Source organism: Dasypus novemcinctus, chromosome 14 (assembly GCF_030445035.2).
Source record: "Dasypus novemcinctus isolate mDasNov1 chromosome 14, mDasNov1.1.hap2, whole genome shotgun sequence".
Classification (NCBI taxonomy): Eukaryota; Metazoa; Chordata; class Mammalia; order Cingulata; family Dasypodidae; genus Dasypus; species Dasypus novemcinctus.
This window is the reverse complement of record NC_080686.1, coordinates 39,600,009-39,620,865: the sequence shown is the minus strand read 5'-3', so window position 1 is coordinate 39,620,865 and position 20,857 is coordinate 39,600,009.

Below are 20,857 nucleotides of genomic sequence, written 5' to 3'. Positions count from 1 at the left end.
GTTTGTCTGTCTTACCTATAATGTCTGGATGTCCCTAGAGCCCTTGGAAGCACCCCTGTTTGGGTTTGTTTACCATGGCAGTTAGTGAGACCCACCTGAGATGTGAGTAAGTTGTTACCTCTGAAATACCCTCCTGACTCACTTTGAAATCCCTTAGCCATAGAAGCTCTTTTGCATTTAATGTTTCCCCATTTTGGTCAAGGTCTTTTTCCAAATGCATCTTTGTTTGGTGTTTGGTATTAATTCCTCAGGGCCAGGGAAGCTCATCCCTGAGAGTCATGTGCCACGCTGGTCGGTGTATTGTTCATTTGAATACCTTCCTTTGTGAAGTATCTGTACATATTCTTTTATCTACTTTGTATTGAATTGTCCTGTTACTGAATTGTAAGATTTCTTTATATGTTCCTAAAACAAGTCCTTTGTTAGATATTTCGCATGTATTTTCTTCCAGTTTACAACTTGGTTTTTTGTTCATTTTTTCAATGCTGTCTTTTGATGAGCAGGAATTTTTAATTTTGATGAAGTCCAATTTATCAGTTTTTCTTTTCTTTTAAGGTAAGTTTATAAGAAATGTTTTCCAACCCCCAAGTTGTGAAGATCTCCTATGTTTCCTTCCAGAAGTTTTCTAGCTTTAGATTTTATGTTCAGGTATGATACATTTCTAATTAAAATTTTCAAGATATGAAGGAAGTTCAAAGTTTATTGTTTCCATTTGGACATTCATTTGTTCCAACATCATTATTTTAAAAAGACTGTTCTTTCCCCTTTGAAGTGGATACCTTGATTGAAATTAATTGATACGTAAGGATGGGTCTATTTCAAGACTCTCTCTTTCCCTTCATTATCCTATGTTCATCTTAATGGAAATAGCACAGTTTTGATTATCGTAAATTTAATGTCATCAACCTGAGTAATATAGAGTCATATAACTTTGTTCTTTGTCAGAACTATTTCAACTACTCTAGGCTAGGCCCTTTCCTTTTCCATATACATTTTAGAAGCAGCTCCTTAATTTTTACAACAAGGCCTGCTGCAATTTTGATAGAAGTTGTGTTGTATCTATAGATCTATTCAGGGAGAATGGACATATTAACATTAGTGATTCTTTTAGTCCATGAACATGATATACATCTCTGCAATTATTAGATCCTCTTGCATTTCACTCATTTAGTGTAGAAGTCAGATTTATTCCTAAATGTTAACTGTTTATGATTTTGTGATAAATGGTATTGATTTTTAATTTCATTTTATAATTGCTTCTTGTTAATATGTAGAAATAATATTGATTTTTATAAATTGACTTTGTACCTATGACCTTGATCAAATTCTAGTAAGGGTGTGTGGGTGTGTGGGGGGGGTTGTGGTGTGAAGACTCCGTAGGATTTTCTACATAGGCAACTATATCATCTGTAAATAGAGACATTATATTTAGTCCTATTCCTTATTTACACATTTTTGCCTGTTTCATTTATTGCATTATTCAAGATTCCAGGACAGAACTGAATCAAAATGATGAGAATGGACAGTCTTGCTCCATTCCCATTTTGGGAGGAAAGCGTTAAACATATCAGCTGTATATTTTTCATAGTGTCCTTTCTGAGATTGAGAAACTTAGCTTCTGTTTCTAGTTTGTGTAGATATTTATCATTAATGCATGTTTTATTGTGGGATTTTTGCACTTGTGGTAAATAGGTATATTTACCACCAAAAGCTATATTTACCATATAGCTTTTGCATTTAGACATAAATTTTTAATGATGTCTGGCTTTAAAAAAAATGATTTAAGAAAAAATATTGAGTATAGAATATGTTCCTGCCTCTATCTGTTCAGACATGGATAAAACGGCAAGAAGTACATTATTATCATCACCATCACCACCATCATCATCATTATTACTATTATTACTAGATATAGCAAATAAGAAATGTTTTCTCAGAAGGAGTTGCAGGTATCCCAAGAATGCTATTCCTCAATCTGAGATAATAATTACTGAGCCTTATATAATATTTCACAATTTCTCAGACCCATAATATCTCTTTTGACCCTTAAAACCTCTGAGATAGATTAAACAGGTATTTTTATCCATATTCATTTTATCAAGGAATAAATAAGAGCTTAAAGAGATTGAATGGAATTTTAACTTAGGTGTCTCTTCTTTTGCATGCAAGCCCACACTAATCAAACACCCCGGTTTGTCTTTCAGGGAGTAGGGACAAGATGGTTGCTAACGATGGTGGTGTGGAATTTCCTCATTCTTAGCATTTAGATGAATTATATTTCATTCATTTGAATTTACGGCTTAAGTGATAAATTGTAAAACATGAAATTCCTTTGAATAAATTTCCACCCGGGCTATAAACTCATCACCTAATAAATATAAGCATCTCAGGGTCAGGGTCCAGTTCTTCAGCTCTTGTGCATACCACTGCACATAGCTCAATGCCTGGTACATAGGAAGCACACAATAAAAACATGTGGGTTAGCAGTCAGGAATGCTACATACTACCGCTGCTTCTGAGAGGAAATACTGAACTCAAATTCTGAGAGCAGACTTTTTCATCATATCTTATAATTCTTTTCTTCTTACAGCAAAAAAGTAAGTTTGCCTCTCAGGAGTCATGTTTTAATTCTAAAATTTCTTAATAACTTTCTTCTACCAAGTTCTAAAAAATGATAGAGTGATCACCTTTTTACCTGAAATTAAAGAACCAAATCTGATATTGGGTATAAATATATACCACTTATGCTTTAGGTTTTGTGATACAGATGGTGAGTCATTACACTCCAGTAATAAACCCTAAGCAACATCATTCAGTGTTACAATGGTCTGCTTATCTTCCCTACAAGACTTAAAACTTCCTATGGGTTATGGTTGTCTCTTGCTCACCACAGCTGAATTCAGTCCATACCATGATAGCATTAAAGAAATATTTGGTGAAGGACTGAATGGAGTGAGTGCCAAAAATGAAAGGTACAAGCTCAAGTTTTGAATGAAATGACCTGTGCTTTTTCAATTTAATGCCAGAAGAACTTGAACACAAGAACACATGCTGGGGAATAGAACATTTTTTCTATTATATGCTTTATGTATCCCTACATCTTTGAGACAGGCAAAAAGAATGTGCTCCAGGAAGGAGAGTGGGATGCTGGGTGTCAAGTCTCTAGGGTTCAATTCCCAACTTTGAATCTCACCAGCTTCAAGGCCCTGGGCAAGTCACTTAACCTCTCTTGCAAACAGAAATAATACCACCTACTCCCAGGAGCGTACCACGACGAGTTTGATTGATGGCTGAGCTCTTGGAGTCTTTGATGAAATGTGCTGAATAGCTGCCAAATATTACTACCACTAATAATAATAATGTTTTTCTAACACAGTCCCACTGAGGTTTATAAATCAGTAACAAGGGAGAGATTGCTCCAACAAAGCAAATTGTACCCAGTTTTGTTTGTTTGTTTTCTAAGAAGGATGATAGGCTTAATTCCACAATGGTATCATTTTCTGCACTCTGTTTTCTCCTTACTTCTAAGGGGAACAAGTCATCATATGTCTACATGAGATGTTGAGACTTATTCAGAAAGGAAAAATGAAGGGAAAGATTGGCAGCATGTACAAACATAGTCATATTATGGAAAATATTCTGTTTCACTAGTAGATTAATAATCAATATAAAAATAAAAAATAAAAACTGATTTGTAAGGCAGAAATGTTGCTGTTTGGTATTTCAACACTTACATGGTTTCACAGTCTCCTACAGGGAAATTTAAGGAAATTTTAAACCACTGAATTAGTTTTTGAACATCTATTTCTTGAAATAGAAATATTATTCTATAGTACTTTATAGCTTTGCTGCTTTCCTGTACAATACAATACTATTTTAAAATAAGATTTATTAGATATTTTCCTGTTTACAAACTATCATGCTTACACTAGAAAATTTGGGCAACCCTATAAAGTGTAAATGAACAAAAATTGCGAAGTAGTTATGGTGTGGTCACTGTATGTGTTTTCTTTGTAGAATGCCAGTGTTCAACCCCATGTCAGTCGTCATTAGTTTAACCAAGCCTCTTAATTTCTGTGTACCTCAGTTTCTTCATTTTCTGAGTAGGGACAATAATACCTATTTTCTTGGGTTATTGTGAGAATTAAATTAAATTGCATGTGAAGCACTTAGAAGAGTGTTTGGCACAGAGATCATTCTTCAGTAAAGTATTATTGCTATTAAATCATTATTAATCATTATTAAATATAAAGACAATTTTTCTTAAGTTCTTTTCTCTGAATATTAAATTGAATATTAAATATATATCTTCTTTTACAAAATTGAGATCATACTGTATAAAATATTTTAACCTGCTTTTTATAATAATACACGAGAAGGATTTTCTCACATCATTAAACATTTTTCTACATTTATAACACAATTATATAGGACAGCAGAGTATTCTATTGAGGGATTTGTTATAACTTAAATAACCAGCTTTTTACTGTTAGCCATTTTCTTTACTTCCCATTTTTGTTTTTATAAAGAATACTGCAATGTTCATCTTTGTTCGCATCTCAGTGTCTTTTAAATTATGGCTTTCAGAGAAGTCCCTAGAAGTAGAATTTCAGGGAGGTTAAAGCATACATACTTTTAATGATTTTAATATTAAATTGTCCACTACAAAGGTTAAGACAGTAGTCTGTCTGCCATACTAATTTAATGTCCTATTTTTCTACATAAGCATGTGTTGTTTATCTCAACATAAGATATGCCTAAAATACTATTTTATTGAAAGTTGGCATGCAGGGGAATAAATGAAGAGAGGAAAATGTTTTAAGAGAGTGTGGATAACTTTTGGATTTTTCCAAGATTGATTTCTACTCAAAACAAGCCTGCAGATGGGCATTTCAGAAGATTTATAAGCCTTGGCAGAAACTGGCAATCATAGACTCTGCCCCTCTACTCTATTTAGAAGAATTTTTAAAAAACCTCTGTGCTAGTCCTTTCTCTTTTATCTTATGATACATGATATCAAGGCCATTTGAAGTAGCCATATTCTGGCATAGTTTATAACACATTCTTATAATTTAAGCCTTTTATAAAATGGTTAATAGCCAAGTTTTCCTTTGACATTTTTCCCATCTCTGTAAGATGTAAATCTCTACAAAAATACTGAAGCAAGTAAAAGATAGCTTGATATACTGGGAACATGACGCCAGTTTTTATTTTTCTGTTCACTAACTCATATTTGCCAACTCTTGTCCTCTTCACCTTCTTAGCCTTGTTGTTTTTGTTTTTTGTTTTTTGTTTTTTTCTCTGAACTCTGCTCCAAAAGGAGGACAATCACTTTTAAATTAAGGTCACATCCAGAAAGTAGGCAACATGTGGGCCCAGTTTGCTGGCGAGAGAAAGGAGAATAAAGGCTCCGTTATTGGAACCAGGACCTGCTCCTTTGATGTTAATGTACCTGGTATTATTGTTAATAGGAATATTCCTCATGTATTACAAAGAATGGTGTACATCTAAATTCTACATATGATGCTGTAATTTCATTGAGGGATTCTAGTGACATTGATAAATAATGTCACTGCTAAGCTGTGCTTGAATTACAACTTTAATTATTTACACCTGGATCTGCGTTATTCCCTGTATTATACCCATCAGAGTGCTATCTTGTCCTGGACCTGATAACAGGACCAGGAGGATAATTTATTCCCTCAGAGGGTCAGGTAGAGCAGCATAGCAACATCAGTTAACCACTTCACATAGATATGAGAGTAAGGCAGGAGCAGGTTGGAGTATGATGGGTAGTTTTTTGCAGAAGCTTATTTGCAAACTCTTACCTAGGTAAAACAGGGCTTCCTGGGAATAGTACTTTATGATCTGCTGACCTCTTAAAAGTAGAAAACATTATTTCTCTCATCGCTTTTTTGCGATCTCTCTTTCTCTTCCACCCCGCCCCCCCCCCCCTTATTTGGATTAGATACCAGCAAGAAGCCCAGAACATTTGTTTTAAATACATACATTTTCAATTTACGTATGCCTGTGAGCACACCCCTGGCCCCTTCAACATAATCACCTTGTTTCTTGTCTTATATTAAAGGCCCCAGGCAGAGTCAATTTTGTTGGAGCACACAAAGACGATTAAGAGATTTTGTATGCATTTCATTTTCTCAATCTTTCAATTAGAAGAATTCTTCAGGATAAAGGTTTTTTAAAAAGTTATTTATTGAAGAAAAATTGTATGAACCAATGAAATTAAACAAGAAATTTTGACATGAGTTTATAAATTATAAAGTTCAATTTCAGGTATTGTTGTGAATGGCTTTCCTTGGAGGGTATGTTAATGTACCTTTTAAAACACTCTCCCATGATGAAGAAGAAGAGATGGTGTCATGTATTAGTCTGCCAAAAGGGTGCTGATGCAAAGTACCAGAAAGTTTTTTGGCTTTTATACTGGAGAGTTATTTGGAGGTAAATCTTTCATTCCAAGGCCAAATCAAAGCATCAGCAGAGATGCTTTCTCACCAAAGTCAGCTACTGTTGATCCAGTTGTGTTGCCACATGAAGAAGCAAGATGGCTGCTGATCTCTGAAGGTTTCAGCCTTCCCTTCCAGCCTTCCTCTCTCAGGCTCAGCTGCTCTGCTTTCTTCCTGATTTCAGCTGTAAGCTGCCATAGGGCTTGTCTCTTTGGGCTTCTTCTCTCTCCTGGCATAGAACTTGTTTCTTTCCAGGACTTCTATATCAGTCTCTGCCATTCTGCTTTCTTCTGGATTTTAGCTGTATGCTATCAGGCAAAATGATTCATCTCTCCAAGGGGCCTAGCTGTTTGAGCCTTCTCCTTTCTGTCACATGGCAGAATCAAAAATGACAGCTCTCTCTCTTCCTGTTTATCTCTCTGTCCCTGTGTGTCTTTTTATATCAGACCCAGTAAAGGGGTGGGGTCAACCTAAGTCACATCTTACTGACATAGTCGAATCAAAAAAGCCCTAAAAACAATCTATAAAAACAGGTAATCTAATCAAAGCCTCCTCAACTGAGTTTAATACACTCAAAATGTGTCACACCCAGGGGAATAGATTAGTTTACAAACATAATCTTTCTCTTTTGGGGATTCATAAATAATCCCAAACTGCCACATGTTTGATAGGCTTTAATTAGACATTTATCACATCTTCTGAGGTCCCCAAGAAATCAGCTTGTGTACAACTCTTACAGTTGTGTGTGTGTACACACACATGTATGTGTTAGTATAAGATGTCAACTGAGAAATTAGTACTCTTAGGGAAAATGTAGGTAAGAAAAACCTATCTTCTTGAGAGAGAGCATAATAGAAGGAGAATCTAGACAGGAAAACAAAAATGAAAATAGTAATTGAGGTGAATTGTTGATATTATTGTTGCTTTTAAATTATTTTAAAAATATAACAGTCCCATTTGTATTGATGGGGTAACCTGATTGGCAAGTTTAGGAGAAGAAAACAGGGTAATTACTAATTGTCTTCGAAGCTGCCTGCCCATGGAAAGAAAATATGCATTCTGGTCTGCTTCTCCATGTGCTAAGCAACTTGGGTCTGGAAGCTCCTTCAGGGCTGTGCAGTGGTAGTCCCGCTCCCTGTGACTGCATAGCTAGGGATAAATCTGAGGTAAAGAACTTAAGTAAATGCACATCTCAACCTTATCCTCCAGGTCAGGTTTTATCAGTAATAAAGTTAATATCTTGACCACTGAGAGTATACTTTAAATGGATTGTACAAAGCATGGGAATGTATAACAGAGGAAATCCAGTGGCAGATGATGAATTGTGGTTAAAAGGACAAATATGAAAATGTTTTCTCCTGAATGATAAATATATAATAATAATATAGGGTGTTAATAATTGGGTGGGCTGTGGGAAAATACACCAAATATAAGACATGGGCTATAGTTAGTAGTAATATTTTGATGATATTCTTTCATAGTTTATAACAAGTATTTCACAACAAAGCAAGGTGTTGTGGTGGGAAGATGTATGGGAACCTTGTATGGTGATATGCATGTTGGTTTTGTTGTAAATTCACAAATTTTTCTATACAATTTATTGTTTATATATGTTCACGTATGAATGATATACTTCGATAAAATTTTATTTTTAAAAAGCTAATATCTTGATCTTCATCTGCTTCCTATGGTTACAAAGGTGTTAATTACTGAGCATTTCAAGAGAAGTAAGGACTGGTACACACCCCATTAACCTTGGGATGGACACAATGACTAGTATAGAGGTGCCAAAACAACACGTAGTATCTTTGCTTTTAATGGTGCAGCTAGCACGGAGACTTGAGGGGTTCATACTTTGTAGATCCAGGCCTCCTGGGATTTTATGCTGGTGTTTTGAGGCAGCATACACTTGTTTTTCTAGTGGTATGGCTGGTTATTAACCAGGGTAGGCTTCAGTAAGCTAGCTGCTCAGGCTTTGATGTACAAGTCATTGCCACTGCCTATGATTGCACAGGCCTAGTATTGCAGATGAGGTCCAGACAGGGATTAGAAGATCATGGAAAAAGACAGTCCTTTTGCCATAGATCGCTGTTCAGACTCTTTAGGCCCTGCATAGATGAAGTGATTTCAGCTTGCCTGGTACATTTTTTCTGCAAAGCCTTTAAGCTAGGACTTTAAACCTCCAGGGCAGATATATTCTACTTGCGCAATAAAGCTGCATGGAGGGCAAAGGGTAGACTCATTCTTGTTCCTGAACAGTATTTAGTGCCAAGAAAGTGAATTGAAAAGGACTAATTTCTATATTCATGTGGTTTGTCTCAAGAGTACTCTGGCCCAACACATTATCTTAAGGCTCAGCATTCAGACTTGGAGGGGTCATGATTCCATCAGTGGACAACCTTCAAGAGATGAGTCCTCATTACAACAGAAGGGATAAACCATCTTTGCTTGAGATACAGAAGCAACTCAATGAAATTTATTCAAATCTGAAAGCTAAAAGCTAAGAAGATATAAAAAGTTCTGTGCCAGGAATACTAGATCTTCAGGAACTAAGTTTGCTCAGGTATCAAGTGGCAACTGGATTGGTTTTAAAAACTGTTAGAACAGGATCATTGGGAGAATGAAGGAAAAATACAAGAAGTCTGGTGAGGTGGGAGAAGAGAGATTTCCTTAGGAGGGAGGCTATGCTAGAGCAGCCAATATAAGCAGGAAAACGAGATCACAGAGGCCAGGCTGGGTGTATATAAAAGGGGAAAGATGATGCGCTCAGGTTTAGCTGTTGTTATAGATAAGATTGGAGAAGAGTATTTTAGTCTTTACTTGAGGAGAACGGGTCACTGGCGTTCAAAGAAAACTATCAGAGAAAGCGAGGCAAGATCTCCAGCAGCTCACTGTAATGATTTTCTGACAGGGAGGCTGGATCAGAAAACCAGGGGATGCCCCTTAAGGCTTGGAACAAATGTAAACTAGAGATTTTATATACAATCTATCCTTTTTATTCACATTCTGTATCTGTGAATTCCTCTACTGGCTAAAATGTATTTGCAACCATATAATCAATACCTGCTGACCTTTTGTGGCTATTCACAGACTGGAACAGGGCAGGTAAAAATTTGAGTCACCTGACATGTACATTCCAGGCTAGGTCAAATAAGATGCTCTGCCTTCTTGTTTCAATTGTCACATTGTAAACATATGCCCTTTTCATAGTGTATTTAATCATGCAGTTTTCATATTTTTATGTTTTTGTTGATGACCTTGCTGTTTAGAATTGCCCCCAAGCATAGTGCTGAAGTGCTGTCTAGTGTTCCTCAGTGCAAGAAGTCTGTGACTCATAGAGAAAATACATGCATTAGGGAAGCTTCCTTCAGGCATGGGTCATAATGCTATTGGTTATGGGTTTGACAATATAAATGAATGTATCTACAATATATTAAATAAGGTGTCTTTAAAAAGAAACACACATAAAACAAGGCTATGTATTGATCAATTAATGAAGATCTTGTGATGAAAGGATCACAGGAATCTACTTTGTAGTTCCCCTAAGAGCAATTGTTCAGTATTCACCAATTCATTGTTTATGGCAATTTTATAGAACAGAACTACCAGAAATAAAGAGAACTGACCATGTGTGTATGTGTATGTGTGTGTAATCAAAGTATAAGACTACAGTACAATGTTTAAGACAGGAGTTCTTAACCTTTTTTGTTCCATGGATCCCTTTGGCAGTCAGGTGAAATGAATACTACTGTAATTTATTTATTGCATACATTCATAAGTGAAGGAAATGCTAGATTTCAGTTAGTGGTCAGGGAAAATAAAGATAATAAGTTGACTTTTTTTTCAATTGAAGCTCACAGATCCCCTGAAATCTTTCTAAAGACCCCTGGTTAAGAACCACTGGTTTAAGGCATCAATACATATATTTGAAGGTGCTATAATGATTGGAGGTGGCATTCTCTTTCTCCTGAAGTAAAATGTCTGGGAAATTCATGGATAAGGGAAGGCACAGCAAAGATAACTTATAACACATAATGCAACAATTGTTATGTATCATGTACTAATCTCAGAGCTTTATATACAAGTTCATTTAATATGTATAATAATAACCTCACAAGAGAGGAACTATTAATATTCCCATTGTACAGATGAGGAAACTGAGGCACAATAATTTAAGTGGTGTGCCCAAAGATATAAAACATGTAAATTAAGTAGATGAAATTCAAATCCGTATGGTCTAGTTTCAGAATCTGGGCTCTTAAGCACTGTGATTGACTACTTGTCTTTTACTGAAGTTCATTGCTGGGTTATATTGTCATCTAAAGATATAATGCATCCTGGGTTATATTATCCAAAGCCTGAATGGGGTGAAGGCTGTAGACCTATTTATTTGAAAAGAGGGTATTTGGAGCAGTCTTTAATTCATTGAATTCATGCTTCTTATAAGATGGCCATGCTGGTGTTGGTAGAGATAAAATGCTGAAGAAAAGCCAAGCTCTGACGAAAAGCACATGGCAAAAATATTGGGCCTGACTAGGTCTTGAGGAACATAGACTTTAACAGCTCTGATATAAGTTTTGTTATGCAATCTGCTGGGGGTGGTTTGCTGGCTGAAACAAAACAAATGAAACTTAAGAGGCAGAATTCATGTGTCTCAGTTCCATAGCCAGTAGTACCTAGAAATTTTAACTTAGAAAAATGGAATGGAGGCTGTGCAATTAGATAGAATCCACAGTGCAGTCAGCAAGGGAGTGCCAGAAGCACGGCGGTCAAGGATAATAGAAATTGTGATTTTTAATATGACTGGTGGAAAGAAATTCGACCCAAGAAAGACTGGGCAAATTTTAAATTTTGCAACATGGCAGTGATATTGCAATTGTTATTCTCTGAGATTTCCCCCCCAAATATAATAAATATCTGCCTGCAGCTCTCAGTGGCTCTGTTTTCTCAATTGACTCCATAGTCACAAGCCATAAATTCCATATAATTGTAGCAGACTTTTTTTGCAATGAAATCACTGAGTTTCTTCTGATAATTGTCAATTCAGCAAGGTTGAATTTATTTTCTTTTCCTCAAAATTTTTCATCTTCGATTTCTTTGGACTTTAATTTACAAAAGCAAGGGACTTAATTTTTGATACTTAATTTTTCCCTAGGAATTTATAAGGGCATTTTTGCTTAAATTTAAGAAATTTTCATGTAATAATGTTCTGTTATTGGAAGTACATTTATATTTGACATTTGATTCATCACACAGCTTTTGGTGAGCTGTATTGTACAATGAATCTTTAGAAATAGAATATGGTTCAAGAAATGAACTTTTGGTAGTCAGAACCTTGGAATTATTTTAATTAATATTCTGGCCTGATCCAATTTACAGTCTTCTGGGTACAAAAGCTTAATTGCCCATTGAAGTTCCAGGATGATACATAAAGAAAGAGTGGTTAGTATGTGGTATACTAGGTTCTTCAATTTGGAGTAAGAATGCTCCAATAAACTACTTTTTTTCCCTTTCCCTAGATTGATTTGTCATACCCATGACTAACCATAGGTTTAAATGTCAAGCTGGGGAGTTATGGTAGGAAAAGCAGTGATATCTCAAATGCTCTTCTCTCAGAGAAGAGACTATGCATAGCTGGATTCATAGATTTCATGTTTCCATAGCTTTGTATTTCCATGATGGGATTTCCATTAGAATAATAGAATGATACTCTAGACCACTATTACTCACCTGCCCTTCCTCATCCAGACCACTCATCGCTACTTCCCTCACTTACTATGCCTCTTTGAAGAGGAAGTATGAAATACCTTATTGGTGAGTTTGGGAGAAGGAACATTTCTGGATTATCTCTTCTTTGCATCCCCTGGTCCATAAAAATCTATTTACTAATCTTATTGGAGTAGTGCTTATCCCAATGAAAGGATCTGTAATTTTATAGCTCTACATGCAACTGTATGGATAGCATCCCTGATACTTCATAGTGAAGTGTTAGGAAGTAGAACGTGGTCCCCACTTAAGTCAGTCCTTCAATATACAGTTATGTCAGTAATAAGATTGATATTTTTTCCTCCATGAACTTGTGAGTTTTGACCTTAACAAAGAAAGTATTACCACAAAGTGAGGTAATTCTCTGCAAAGGGAAAACATGTTGCAAGAGTCAAGTTTTACTGAAACTATCTGTTCAGTTTTCTGGGTGTTGATCAAGTTCATTGTTCTCAAACTTTTTGACTACAAATCATAGTAAGAAATGCATTTTACATTGTAAAATAGCACACATACAGAAAACAGCAATTTTCATAAATTCATTTTCCTTTTAAATGTACTGTCTCCAATATTTTCTCATCTATTTCATGTTTTAAAAATGATGGCCATCTAACCAAGCCTTAGAAACCCTTAGACAGCAAATGGACCCCTTGCTGCTGTGATGCTGTAAAATCACAGAGGCCTAACCATGCTGTGGCACAGAGAAGAACCTGCCTGTTCCTCAAGGAAGAATGCTGTTTCTATGTTAATTGATTTAATAATAAGAAGAAATAAGATGAAGTCCATCTCTAAGGGAAGATGTAGCCTCTGGAGGCACCTGGCCATTCTCACCCCCATGGTCCAGTATGTCATGGCTGGACCCCTTTTTGGGGCAGCTTACCACCATCTTCTTGATCCTTTCAGTAAGACCATATATCTTCAAAATTCTAACTAAGTTTATTTATTCCAGAATTAATGCCTTACTGAATAAGGTATTAGTCAGTGGGGATTTCATCCAGTTCCAACAACACAGACCCACCTTCCCTCCACCTCAATAGACTAGCCAGACAGTTTCACACTCCATCAGGCAGCTACAGAAGAATGACCATGACCCTTTAGTTCCCCCTTACTAATAAGGGTGTAAACTCACTGAGGGGTGAGTTGAGGCAGGTTTGTATAGGAAACAAGGGACGGTCACTGGTCAGAACATAGCCACAAGACTCTGCCCCTCCTGAGGGGAAACAACTTCTTGAGAACAAAGCTATAACAATTACAGCCAAAAAGCCCATCAAGACCCTGGTCAAGAGATCCTATTTGAAATTCCTGGACTCAAAAGAGCCCTGGGATAACTCCAAACAGAAAGTCTTCCCTACTTGTACTCTGAAAGCTAACAGGTGAAGGCAGAAAGACAACCAATCAGGACAACAAATAGCTGAGATGCCTCCTTAATATGGGGAGGGGGGAGGAGGATAGGTCTTAAAAAGACCAACTGCAGGGCCCAACGTGGCACAGCTCACGCTGTAGCATGCCCATCCCTATGTCGTGGGTATTTATTTCTTCTTTTTCTCATTTCTTATTCAAATCTTTTTACTGGCCTCAAAAAAAAAAAAAAAAAAAAAAAAGATGGCCAACTCTTCCTGGACAACTGACAAAACAATGATGATGGACAAGTCCCATCCTAAAAAACAAGGAGTATCTTCAACTGCAAGCCAAACAATTCCTTCCATCTGCCCCACAATATCTAAGTCTCCCCACAGAGAGAACATCATCCTAAATCCCTCAAGACTGAGGAATAAACAAATATAAGGGGGGGAATGTAATAACTGGCCAAAATAGATTTATTGTTAGTGTAGTAATTATCTCATGTTAACAGAAGAAATTGTAGCACTAATAAAAAGATAGTGGTGCCAGAGGTTCAGAAGGGAGGGGAAGGGATAAATAGCTGGAACACAGGGCATTTTTAGGATAGTGAAAATGTTCAATATCATGTTCCAATTATGGACACATGACGTTATACATATGTCCAAGCTTATAAACTGTACTGCCAAAAGTGAAACCATAATGTAAACTATAGACTTTGGTTAGTAGCAATACTTCAGTATTGATTCATCAATTGTAACAAATGTACCACACCAAGGTAATTTATAATAATAAGGGAAACTATGTATATGTGTGTGTTTGCGTGTTCAGGAGGTTATATGGGAATTCCTTATACTTTCAATGTAATTTTTCTGTAAATCTAAAACTTCTCTAAAACTGAAGTCTATTATTATTAAGAAAAAATCTTAGCCATGTCCCACTAAGTAAATTTTATAACCTAGGAATAAAAAACAAACCACAGTATGGGAAAAATGGTAGAGTAGAACCTAATGTGTTGATGTGCTACTAAAGAAAAGACTTTGAAAACAATTGTAGATATAAAATAAAATAAAATATTATTTTGATTTTCTCCTCAAATATGTAGTGATTCAATTAGCCCTCCAAAAGAGCAAATATTATATGAAACTCAGATGTAAGCCACCTTAGGGAGGGATGACAATCCTGATCTCAGTATTTTATACACCTGTTAGGTTCGTGGAATATCCAGAACACTATAATTTACACTTGATTACATAACAAATGCTACCTAATGGTTGTGGGACTCTATCTTTCTTCAACTGGATTGTGGCCCTCTAAGGGCAGGGACCATATCTTCTACTTCTTTTTCATCCTTCATCCACTTTTAATTGTTTGAAATTAAATGTGTGGCAGGCATGGTTCTTGCCTTTAAGGATTATGTACTCAAGTTGAAGAGAGATACCAAACTGCAATTAGTAAGGAATCTTTGCCATGTGACCAAGAACCAATTATTTTTATAGACTCACAACTAAAGTTCTGAGAGTACCATGGAAGCAGTCAAAATCATGTGGTAGAGTGAGTGACAATTTCTGGAATAGGTAAATTCTAAATTGATTTTTAAGTGATTGACAGATGATTGAGGTGCCTCACCTATTTAAGAATAGCATTTTCTGTGTGAAGGGCTCAGGCCATTGTTCCCCTAGACATGTAGTTTGAATCAATTATATTTTAAGGCCAGAGAGAACCAGATCTGAAGCTTATTTGACATACTGGCACAGCATCACTAATCTTCACAAATCAAAGAGAAAATAAGGAGTGGTTGGTGATTTGTGATCTAGAAAGAGCAGTGGCATGGGATGGCTTTTAATGAATTACTTAAGCAATCAGTTGGTTTGGGACAGAGAAAATGAATAAAAAACCCAAAAGTATTAATTCCCAAGATAGCCTGATCCTAAAAATCACAAGACATGAGGACTCACAGTTGATATTCTAAGGTCTCTTCCCTAAGATGATGACCTAGTAGTTCTGGGAAAGGGCCCAAGTTTGGGATCACTGGCCAAAGTGTAAACTAGATAGTAAGTACATTTCAACAGTTGTTCTTCAATTAAAACAATTGTTTTTAATTAAGCACTTACAATGTGCTGAATATTGCATGTCATTTAATACTGACAAAAACTTCATGAAATAACTATTATCTCCATTTCATTGACATAGCTGAAGTTCAGAGGCCCTTCCATTTACACAGCTGGTGAGTGGAAGAAGCCAGATCTCTTCTACTTCAAACCATGTGCTCCTGATTGCCAAGTCTACCACCTCCAAAAAGGTATAATTATCTGCAGTTGAGCCTCAAGCATTGGACTTCAAATTCTGTAGTCTTAATAGGCCCTGTAAGGAATCCTACTTGCACAAATAATCAGTGTTTGGTCTTTGGACCATAGTAAAAGACAATTTTCTCATCTGTAACACAGGGGTGGTAATAGCATCTACTCCTATTAGAATTGTGAGGCACACTTGCTTAAAATATATTAGGGAAAAAAAAGAGTTCCTCATTAGAAATGTGGTGGCTTTGCCAGTCATCAGTAAAAGTTAATTCAGAATATATGTAAATAATGTCATATTTTTTAATCTTATTCTAAGCACACAAAAGACTTTGCAAAGTTTACCTTTCCTTAGGTGTACTTCCCTCATCTTTCTCTTATAAGTTGCCATTTTCTCTTGAGAATACAAGACATTCACCCCCCCAAAATAACAGTTGCCTCAGTATATCTTCAAAATATTTTAGAAGAATACTAAATTGCCCTTCCTCTTACCATATGCCAGAAGATTTTCTCTTACCCTCCCAACTAAAAGTAATGTGTCTTATGTCCTAACAGATTTGCAGGCTTAAATCCTATGACTAATATTGGGCAGACTCATCCAGGATTTATTAGGGATCAATGTGACCAATGAGTTTGGCAGCTAGTAGTTGTCCTCCTTTCTTCTAATGCTGTAAAAATAACATTGTTGCTATTATTACATCATTTTGGTGTCTCCAAATGGTTCATCAGTCTGACCACTGCTAAATGTTTTTATTAAAAAAAAAAAAAGTCTTTCTGCTCTCAAAAGTTTAGCAGACATCTAAGTGCTGGAAAGTTACCAAAACACAAATCTTTGTCTCCTTTCTCACCTCCCACCGCCCAGCTGATTGCACATGTAATGGTCAAAATATTTGGGGTGTTTGGTGCAGCCTGCAGGAATATCAAGCTTCTCCTACTGATTAGTTTTTACTATTTCAAATCAGCAATGAGATACTTGTCCCAAGTGCTAAAACTGCCAGTAACGGTCTTACTTTTGTCTTAAAGGCACCACTTCTGAAGCTTAATGGCAGCACTAATCCTGATTTATTCCTCCAAATGTCAGACCTGGAAGGAAAGGTCAAAATGGTCAGTGGGCTTGCCTTACAGTAAGCCCTAAAACAAAAACAAGAGAAAACATGGCCAGGTGGGGCCCATGTAGATTGGTCTTAATCTAGTCCTCCTCTACCCAGACAGTCCATTCATCTGTCACCCAGGAGCTCAGTAAGACTTCCTGGGTGGCTGCTGCCTGTGTCCTTGAAATACTTTCCCTCTTTTTTCCTATTGGATCCAAGTGTCTCCAAAAAAATTGTGCTGCTCATGTTTCTAAGACCTGACGATTACCTCTGCCTTAAAACCACACCAACTAGGAGAGGCCGCTCCTGTTGCAGCTGCCTCCTTCCACAAAGTTTTCACGAAAGTTTTCTCTCTCGTTAATCTTTTACATTCAAAACATTTTTGGCATACTAGACCTGCGTTTAATTAGTGCAGACACTTGGAAGACTATGTGTCCTGGCCTTACAACGAAAGGAAGGAAGGAAGAAATGTTTCAGGCCCGAAGATATGACATTCTAAAACCTAGCAGCTTATCCCCGTCACCTCTCAGCTATTGAGGTTAGAGGGTGGAAGCAACACTACATTTATAAACTATTTGGAGGCAACCCCTATTAGGATTAGCACTCTACCTTATGTGACTAGGAGTTATCAGACTCTGACACCATGAACTGAAGCTGATCCAGCTTGCAGTGTTTGAGCAGTGAAAGAGATGCCTTTCAGTCCCAGCACTCCTCATAATCTTGTTTGCTCTTGCTATCTTGTCTCCATCGGCCCACTGACCTTGATGCCCACCAGTAGTCTTGGTATCAGATGTTCTCTTTCGTGATTTCATGCTTCCACTCAACAGTCAACCCGCTCCTTATCTCGCAGATATCACCAGGGTAGGAAATGGGCCCTGTGTGTGCTCTCTGGAATACCAACTGCTTTCCATACAGCTTCATTCTTCTCACAGATAACCACAGGGGCATGGGTATATGTAGATGGCTCCCCTCAGGAGTAAGAGTTGTACCATTGTGATTAGGAACCACATTTCAGATTTGCAGCATTTAAGAATATCTTAGTAATTCAATACAGTGTAAAATGATCCTGGCCTCCTTTCTACCTCATTGTTTAAATTAGTTCACCCCACTTTTCTCCTATGCATTTATATGAGGAAGACAAAAAGCCACAGATATTACTTATTTTCCAAAAGATGAAAAAGAATGTTTCAAAGGTAATACTCTCAGTATTAAAGACCACCTGGTTATTCATTAAAGTTTCCTTTAAGTGTAATCTGCTTTAGCAATCCACTTAGCCTACCTTCTGCCCCAACTTCCATGACACGCAGGGATTAACAAGGACTGTCTGGAATTTACTAGTCCTTCTGACTCCTGCAGTTATGAACCTAGTGCCCTCCCCACCATTAGAGCTAGATATTTCAATAATTACTATTACTCCACCCCTTAAACTTGCTTGCATTTGAGTCATCATTCACAGATGTTTTATTGCATTTAACATTTACTCTCTTCTTTTTCTAGGGGAGGGGAATTTTCATTTTCGTTAGCCATCTCTTCTGCAACTAATTGTGGCAATCAGGATACAAGATTCTTCCCTTGGGCCTGCTTGTGCAATGTCCATTGTGTATATATACATTTTATTTCCCTCTTTTGCCCAATTCCTTTCTCCTTTTTCCCTTACAGAGGTCAGCAGATCTTTCCATGCATTCCCTGAGGACCATACTCTAGAGATATTAAAAATAGAAACATTCTACATTCAATTAGTCTCAGATCCATGCGGGTCCCATTCCCCACCCTTTGACCAAATTCCATGCAATTTACATGAATTTCCAACAGCCAAGCTAAGTGGTCCTTTATTCACACAATATGCCCTGTTTCTCCTTGACAAGACTTCTGGATGACCTAGACTGAAGAGGAAGTCTCAGTCTCGCTTATGAAGAATCTGAATGAAAATGCATGAGAACACACATGATGCCTGATCAGCATGTTAAGGCTGGAAAACCCACTGGAAAGAAAGGAGAAGAAAAGAATGGGTCTGGAGCTTTGGCATCTGGGAATCTCAAGACAGAGGGAAACAAGGTATATCAAGCAGGACTTACTGACTAATCTCTTTGCCTTCAGTCTTTTTCCTCAGGTCTCCTCCACACTGTAGCTGCCAGAAAATAGAAATCTGATCAGGATAATCCCCTGCTTAAAAGTCTTTAATGACTCTCTGCTAACCCACAAGATAAAGTCCAGACTCCTTAGCATGGTATATAAAGCCCTTCATTATCTGGTTCTGGCCTTCATAGCCAGCCTTATCTCATACCTCCACTCCCCCTGAAGCTAGAGCCCACAGCATGTTCCCAGCACAGGCTAGGAGCACAAGGTGTTGTTTTGTTGTTTGTTTTAAATTTAGGACCATTCTGATGAGAGGAATTCCATGGGCCCCGGAAGCATCAGGGACTTGGTATCTCTGAGTGTTTTGTTCCTTTTACAAAATCCCAAGTACTTAAATATGGGCAAGACACCACTTTGAAAAAGATCACATGACAAAATTATTTTGATATAGAGTGCTGTTTAAAAACATGTCTGTTCAATTTTACTTCCTAAAACTGCTTTGTCCCATTAAATACTCCCTGAAAGTCTAAAATATACTTGGATGTAGTATGGTATCATTTATTATTAGTTTGTTATGTTCCGCTCAGCTCCCAGTAAAGTAAATCACCTAAACATTCTACCTCTTCAAACTGCACTGTGTGTGTGTTTTAATATATGCTTGGGAAATTCTCTCAGCAACTCATCTAGACTGTCATGAAAATTAGAGAATGCGGTAAAAGATTGCTCTTACATTTGAAGTACTTTGATGAATGCCACTCTCTAAAACACAGACTTGCCCTTAGGAGAGGGGATCCAGTTCTCCGTCAAACAGCTGCACTACCTGGGCTCAGTTCTGTCCCACCTCTGACTGTGGCTGTGTAGGACTGAGCAAATCCCTAAACTTTCCAGGGAGAACTTGACACACTGTCTGCACTTTATCTGCTATACAGCAAGTCCTAATCCACGGCAATCTCTTTTTCTTACCCATTTCTTTAGTGGTGATGTTATCTCAGAGCACTTCAAGTGGCCAGATTCAATGGCCATTTCTCAGTCTTTGTCCTGCTGGATTCCTTTATACCACTTAAGATGATGAATCACTCTCTCCTGAAACTCTGCCTTTATGTAGCTTCTTATTCTCCTTATATACTTGGTAGCACCTTCTATTTCATCTTCATGGAGGATCCTTTCTTCTTCATGCCGTTTAAATAATTGGTCTTCCCCAGGGTTGCGTTGTGAGCCCACTACTCACCTAAAGTCACAGTTTCATGAGTCATCTGCTCTTGCAATTTCATCTTTCATCCAAACACTCATGACTCCACTCCAAAAATCTTCTTTTCCAGTGTGGATCATTCTGTCTGGCTTTAGCCATTTACCCAAATTCCTGGTAGTTGACTTAACTTGGATTTCTCACTGGCAACTCTACACCAAGTCTGGAATGAACTTCATCTTTCCCTTTAAATAGATACTTGCTACAATAATTTAGGTCTAAAATGATAGAGCTGCCTACCTAGTTCCCCAAGGTGGGAATCTGGAAGTTATTCTTGATTCTTCCTTCTTTCTAATGTCCCACACTTAATCATGTATTAAATCTTCCCAATTTTGCTTCTACATATTTCAAATCTGTCTTTCCTCTTTATCCTTTTTATAATACCCATGTCTTGATGTGTATCCTCAAAGACTCCTAACAATTTAAGCACCTCATAACTCATGTGCCTGCTTGCAGTCTCTCTCAAACTCAGACACCATGGTCTCCAGAGTGCAGATCTACTTAAAATTCTTCAGTGGTTCTCTTGCCTATAGGATAAAGACCAAGCACCTTAGCATTTCTGGTGGGGCCTTCCCTGATCTA